The sequence below is a fragment of the Amblyomma mixtum genome, chromosome 10 (assembly GCF_055824585.1).
Source record: "Amblyomma mixtum isolate Tamu chromosome 10, ASM5582458v1, whole genome shotgun sequence".
NCBI lineage: Eukaryota > Metazoa > Arthropoda > Arachnida > Ixodida > Ixodidae > Amblyomma > Amblyomma mixtum.
In genome coordinates, this window is record NC_143021.1 from 112,697,349 (window position 1) to 112,705,274 (window position 7,926).

The following is a 7,926-nucleotide window of genomic DNA, read 5'->3' on the forward strand; positions in this document are numbered from 1 at the left end:
TCGACGAAGTGAATTGTGGCAACGCAAAGATTAGCCCTTCTCAGATATTTTGCAACGCCTGTGGTATCTGGTTTAGGAGGGGTCGATTTTACAACATGGCTGAAATTGCTTTTTGAGATAACTAGGAATGAAATAAATATCATCAAATTCACCCTCCCATAAAATGCAGCACGCGTTTGAAGCACGGTGCGGCAATACAGCCTGATCATGCACGCCTAGACGGCTTCCAAAACTTTTCTTCTTTCTTGTGTTAATTTGTGGAATGGTTTTCAAGACTGCGCTGTAGCAACTGAAAATATCAAAGTTTGAATGCTTTTTTTTGGAATTGTACAACGGCCAACGAGAGGAGTAGGAATTTCTGGCATCTGCATTAGGGCTTTCTTCAATGTTTGTCGCTAATCGTTGCTGTCTCCTTGGTGGTGCCTTGTAATCTACGTTTTGTAATGCTTCATTTTCGGTGCCTGAAATTCTTGTTGTATTTTTTTTACAGTTTGTCTCTTGTAATGGCCCTTCTATTCGAAACGATCTTTGCTTCGTGTCTAATTGAACTTAGTATTCCGCTTACATTGCACTGTAATATAGAGAGTTGAGGCCGCTTCTATGTAAGCAGACGTGGATGGCATTCGTGTGGAGTCAGCTGAATGGACACCAGAGGCATCAATACACATTCGTGTCACTTATACGTTCTCTTCAAAGCAATTAGTCCTCTTTCATTATTGTCTTCTATAGCACTTATTTGTATAAGCCTGAATTCAGAACAACAAATATTTGTAGGTTAGTGCGCAGACACCAAAACGGCTACGGATTATATTCTTTAAAAGTCCACCGCATGTATGGCCAGTTTTCCAAGTTAGAAATGTTTCAAGCAGGCTTCAGATATTCCAGCTTAAAGGACACATTTGTTGCTTGTTTCCCACCCACAGGCTGTGTGTTTAAATCTGTTTTTTAGATCACTCAAGCCTCGATGCATATTTCCACCATGCACTGCACCATATAATGCCCTGGTTTCTAACAAGTTGAGTTTGCGGGCCTGCACCTGTCTGACGTGAGACGTAACAGGTGAAAAAGCTTCTCACTTTACTTACCAGTGTATACCACAGGAAGAAAACGGTGCTTTCTTAATCTGATTTCTGAAAATGGCGAAATATTGCCGGGCTGGCTTTTTGTTGTTGTTTAAGCATGTAACTGAGGAATGACTTAGGGCAATATATTTGCCTAAGAAGAAACAGGATGACCGTGATGAAAGCCAACATCATGACTTACTACTTGTGCATAATGACTGCTGTCCGAAGTGAATGGCACTTTGTTTGACAACGTCCCTCGACCTACCACTGGAATTCTTTGAGCGATCGATATTGGTATTGGTGGCTTAGTGCCTCCTTGAGCAAGAGCAAAGAGCCATATGAAGTTTCAAGCCTATCAAAAACTAATTCGATTTGGGCACAGATACTGCAGTGTCGCTTATATTTGCGCATCTTGTTACTTGCACCTGGCGGACACCCTTATGCTGAAATTTTTAGGCTAGGCGGTTTGGTTCTCAGGCATAACAGCAAAAGACAAGTTCATAACGAAGAGCACGCAAGCACAGACGCTGGACTCACCAGTTTTCTTATACGAACTGACACGAGAATGCGTAGCCTGTGCTGTTCATTACAAGAAATATAATAAATATAATATAAAGAAACTTGAAGTTCAAAAAAATTAGACAGGTGCCACCACTGACACCTTATCTAACACTGGAAAGTACATGTAATAAGGAAATAGTAACAATAGTCGAATTGCAACTCTATGGGATCATCAAATTATCCCTTGCTTAGCCAACGCGACTGTTCTTTACACGAAATGCTTCCAGCTGCTGTGGTGCACTTAATATCTGGTTCACCACACCACTGTTAGATGACTCAAATTGGTCAACAGGTCTAAGATCAGCAACGTAACATTGTGCGTAACATTTTTTAGTTTTTTTGCGCTATTAACTATTTTTTCACACCTGCAAGTATGACCCTTGTCATTCACTCATCATCACCATCATTATCATCAGCCTGACAACGCCCACTGCAGGGCAAAGGCCTCTCCCATGTCTCTCCAATTAACCCTGTCCTTCGCCAGTTGCGGCCACCGTATTCACTGCAAGACCACTATTTCACTGACCATTGTTCCCAATTGATGTAGGAGCTGACATTGCTTTTCTCTATCTTCTCACTGAGGATACAATTGAGCAAATTTGTCACGAAGCAAACATATGAATACAACCCAAGAGTTCAGTAAAACGTGCATGCGATGTGTAAGCTTGTGCTTTGAAAAGTCACTCAAATGTCAGCACTAAATAAATTTGCCTTTAGGTCTCAACTTTGTTGTGGTTTAAAGCTAAGGTGGTGCACTCAGCTTTAACGACCAATTTTCACGACTGCTACATTGTAGTAGACTATTTCAATGAGGGCTGTGGCTGAGATTACCTTATAGCATATCACACGTGGCACAAATGCTGAAACGCGAAAGCGTGTGGTGGTGTACTGAGATTTCAAATGGTTTCCTAACTGTACAGTTATTCATACTGTAAAGAAGGCTCGCACTTGGTATGAAGTTCAACTCAATTGTTGTCCAAAATGCTCGCTCATGTGAGCTACAGTATTAGCGCCAGCATAGAATAGGAAATGTATGTCGGGGACTTGGGCCAGCTGGTGGGAGAGGAGGAGAAGAGCTATATTGAAGAGGATAGAAGACAGCACCGAACACTGAGTCACTCCCCGTGCTCCCAGTGATACACCGGGGAGCCCGCTGTCGCACGGGGTGGGTGTGGCTTTGCATTACAAGAGGGAGTCGCGGACGTATTTCTACGCCCGCATGCCTGAGCCTAGATCATGGAGGCCCTCTAGGACAGCTGCGTGGGTAACGCGGTCGAAATCTTTTTTCAGGTGTCGCCCTAGCGGTAATCAAGGAAATGGTCTTTGAGTTATAGAAATTCGTCCTAGGTGGATACGGTCGGGAGGAAACCAAACATTCACGAAGGCATGAGGTTGTTTTTCAGGCACCGGCTGAGCCGTGTCTGGAGAACGTGTTTGATGAGCCTGTCCACACACGACGTAAGGGAGGTGGCACGGAGGTCAGCTCTAGAACGGAGGTTAGCTGGAAGAAGTCGTTTGCCGGATTTGAGAATAAAGACGATGTCGTGTTTCCACCCAGTTTATAGGGCTCCGTGCAGCCAGCATTCGTTGAAGTGGTCGGTTAGGGCTTTGACGGAGGAGCAGTCGAGATTGCGGTGTGTCCTGTCTTGTGCACTACGTCGGGCCCGGAAACTGAGGCGATGTTGAGGCGCTGAAGTTCTGACTAGACTTCCACCTCGGTGATTGGTTGGTGGAGGAGGTCGTTGTGGGAGCCTGTAGAGTCAGGATGGTCTGCGGAGAGATATGCAGGGAAGCAGAGATCACAAAGCTTATTAAAGTTGGAAGTTGCGCCTCTTTCCTGTTCTGTGTTTTTCCTTCCTGTTTCGTCCTTTTTTGGCGTACGACATTCTTTCATCACAAAGCTCCTCGAGGAGTTACTAGGGGGGAGGCCTCGAATGCGTGTATGAGATTTATCAGCCTGTGTTTCGGGTGTGTATTCGGCTGAGCCGAATCCATGAGATTGCAGAATATGTTCTAGGTCTGGGGCAGGATCATGTTGCCGTCCAGCCTGTTAAAGAGCGATTCCAAATTTTGCCGGGATAGAGTCGTGGGATGTGTCTCAATTCACTTCTTTAGCCGGGCTTGCAGGTATTTGAGTGTTCTACTCAAGCGCTGACGCCGCCATCTCGGCTCGACACATGCTTTGGCCTCCCATAATTGCATACGATGAGAATCCATCGCGTTTGCAGCGCAGTCTTATGGGAGGAGGCGAGTCAAGGAGTCGACGCACGCTGTAGTTGGTCGGACAAAGTAGCTATATTTGACATGATGCCTAGAGAGCGGGCTGCTCGGGAAGTGAAAAAAATGGCTGAGGCTTAACTTGGTTAAGCCTGGAGAATGCGAAGCATCATGGTGTCGCATAATTTGGAGGCGCACAACCACAGCGACGGCGCGAGGTGGGCCCCCGTTTCTGCACTCTCGTGACGTCATCGTGTCACGTGGTGTGACGTCATGTATAACGTGATTTGGAGGCGCACAACCACAGCGACGGCGCGAGGTGGGCCCCCGTTTCTCCACTGCCGTGACGTCATCGTGTCACGTGGTGTGGCATCATCGTGTCACGTGATTTGGAGGCGCACAACCACAGCGACGGCGCGAGGTGGGCCCCCGTTTCTCCACTGTCGTGACGTCATCGTGTCACGTGGTGTGACGTCATGTATCACGTGATTTGGAGGCGCATAACCACGGTGAAGGGCTGAAGTGGTAGCTAAAGTAGTATGCTTCGCATAAAACGAGTCCCACTTCGTGATGGTAGCAACACAATGGGGTCTGCATGTTGGGCCTGCTTGTAGGAGACTAAATATTGTAGTGATCACTACCCACATTCTTCTGAGTTTTACACCACGCAGCGTGAGGAAGGCGGTGGGTGAAGGTGAGCTCGGGAGTACTGTCCGCGCAGATGCTGTTCCCGGTAATAGTGGGGGTGGTGGAGTATATGGGAAGGGAGAACACAGCCTGCTGAGCTGCGAGCCATGCCCTGCTCCCCTTGGGGGTGTCGGCCTTATAACCCAAGGTAATCTACGGGGCGTTTAAGTAAGCTACAATTAGGGGCGGGGGGGGGGATTTTTGTGCTACGCGCTTGGCAAGCGCGAATAGTGGAAGTCTTGCAGCAGGCAATTCGGGTGGCTGTATACGCTGAGGCTGAAGAGGCAAGTATCTCGAGTGTACTGCGGCACGAGATCTATAAGGAAGTTGTCTATTGTGGGGATATCTAAGGGAGGGGTGAAAAGGTTTAGAGCGCACTGAGTACTAGAAATGCGATCCGAGGGGGTGTAACAGAAATGGGGACGATGGTCACGTAGTAGAGTAGCGTGAGGGAATGGCTGGGCTCTTGGAGCTTGAGAATGCCGGGCTGTCTGCCCGAGCTAGGAACTGGTGAACCAGTCACCGCTTGGAACCTATGCCTCGACAGTGTCACTGCCAGATGGTGAGGCTAGTGCGCCATGTCGCCATCACTTAAGGTGCTGTTTGCCACGGAAGGGTTAGAGAGGGTGTGGAGTCGGGCCTTCTGTTTCGGCTGCGCGGTAACACAGGCTGTCTTGTGGCGAGCCTCTAGCTCCTCAAATCGCTCCTCAATTTGGCGAGCTAATTTGCCTACACGGGTAGTGAGTTTATAGAATTCATTGTTCAAGGCCTGGATGGCTATCTGCGCCATAGTCTGAATTCAGGCATCGATTAGTTGTTCCTGTTTGGGACGCAGGGCTGTGGTTTGGTCTCGCGGCGTTCGTGTGGTCAGCGAGGTTAGGAAAGTTGTAGCCTGCTTCTTGGCCGGCCGTACGCCATTAGGGACAGTGGGCGATGAAAGAGTGAGGGTAGGAGCGGCCGGGGCCGCTGACGCCAGGGTAGGAGTTGAGACCCGCTGGTGGGCATGCACCTGGGCCTGAAGGCAGGGGCTGGTGGTTTGGAGGGAAGCGAGCTACTTGTAGAGACGCAGAAGCTCATTTCACTGGTGCAGCCGCCGAGTGCCTGGGCAGGTTGTCTCTTGGAGACTAGAGGTGGTGGTGGCGCGGTTCCGGTCCAGGAGTGGGACCGGCCTTTGGGATTGTTAGTGTTAGACGGCTGCTTCGGTGGGGTAGGGTGAAGGACCGGGAAGGATTACAGGGTGAGCTGCGGGGCCTTACAGCGGTTGCTAATTTATTTATTTATTTATTTATTACCTCAAAGGGCCCGGTTTTGGGGCATTACGTGAGGGATGGGCGGATTACATGCAGATTATATAAAGATTACAGAGTACATAAAGATCAGGATACATAAAGATTACAGGATACATAAAGATTATTGATTACATAAGGATGGTCTCAATCTTTTTCTTGAAGTCGGTGCAGTTGACGATGAGTACGGCTTCCGGCGGCAGATCGTTCCAGTCCCGAGATGATATGACAAAAAAAGAACGGAAATGAGATGTAGTTCTTGCAGCGGGTGGGTATACGGTCTTGATGTGGTTGTTGCGGCTAGAAGGGCGATGAGCTCTTGATATGATAGATGATCCTAAAGGTGAATGATAGAACTTGTGGAATAGGCATAGTCGAGATATTTTTCTTCTAGTTTCAAGGTTACGCAAGGATGCTCTGGATTTTAAAGAGGACACGCTAGTATAGTAAGAGTAGTTACAATAAATAAAACGGATAGCGCGGTTTTGAAATTTTTCAAGGATTATAGAAAGGTTAGATTGATGAGGATCCCATACTGCTGATGCGAATTCTAGTTTAGGTCGGACGAATGTTTTATAAGCTAATAATTTGACAGAAGGGGTAGCAAAACGAAGATTTCGACGTAGGAAGCCAAGGGTGCGGTTAGCGTCGCTAGCGATGTTCGTGATATGCGAAGACCATGTTAGGGTATGAGTTAAGGTGATGCCATACTTACAGGAAAGAACAGATGATACTTCAGAACCGAAAAGAACATATTTTGAGGGAATATGGGATTGCCTGCGATGAAAAGAAATCATACATGGTTTAGTAATATTAAGGGACATTAGCCAATGCTTGCACCAAGTTTCGATTTGGGTTAGATCAGTTTGGAGGGTGTCAGAGTTTGTTCTGCTGGTAATAGGGCGGTAGATTACATAATCGTCGGCAAATAATCGGATATTCGAGTTGACGTTAGAGGGAAGATCTTTAATGTAGATTAGAAAAAGCAAGGGTCCAAGCACTGTGCCTTGTGGTACACCTGAAGTAACGGGGGAAAGAGGTGACGGTGATTTGTTAGCGTAGACAAACTGCTCTCTGTTGGTCAAAAAATTTTGTAGCCATTTTAACACCAAGTGGCTAAGGTTAAGACGTGAAAGTTTTAGTAGTAATCTTTTGTGAGGTACCTTATTAAAAGCTTTTTCAAAGTCAAGGAAGAGCGTGTCAACGGGAATGTTTAAGTCAAGATGAGAGCTGAGATAAAAAGGGCTAGTTGGGTGTCACAGGAAAGTCCTTTTAGGAAGCCGTGTTGGTTAGGATGAAAAATTTAACGATGTGAGAATAAATAACATGTTCCATGAGTTTTGAACAGATGCTCGTAAGAGAAATAGGGCGGTAGTTTTTACATGAAAACGATGAACCTTTCTTGGGGACTGGAACGATCTTACCGATTTTTCAGTTTTGCGGAAGCACGCCTGATGATAATGACTGTTGAAAAAGATGGCACAAAATGACACTAACCACGTTTTTAGTATTTTTTAGCACTTTAGAGTTCAAGCCATCAATGCCAGATGACGATGACACTTTCAATGATTCAGTTAGTTTCCTAATACCATTGCTATCGAACAAAATGTCTGGCATATCTGGATGATCGAAGACAGGGAAGAGCGGTAATTCGCGTCCGGTTCGTTAGTAAAAACTGATCAGAAAAAAGAATTTAGAACGCGACAGACATCCTGTTCCGGAATGAGATTATGGTCCTCATCATGTAAAGTAATAGGTGTGTTGCGTGAAGGATTAATGGATTTCCAAAACTTGTTAGGATTAGTGCGAAGCTTAGAAGGTAATACTGATGAAAAAAAAAGGAACGTTTAGTTCGGTTTACTAGGGATGAGGAGTCAGTGTTCACACGTCTGGCTGTACGGAAAAGCCTTTTCTTCTTGTTATTAAGGCGCTTCAGATCGTTGTTAAACCACGGTGACGATGATTTTTCTGTGTTCGTGAAAGTAGGGATGTGCTTATCTATTAGTTGATGCATTTTGTGTATGAAAAGAGACCAGTTAGTTTATACTGACCGGCTTGAAAAGTCATGGACGAACCACGCCCCAAAATCGGCTAGTTCTGTGTTCATGGCA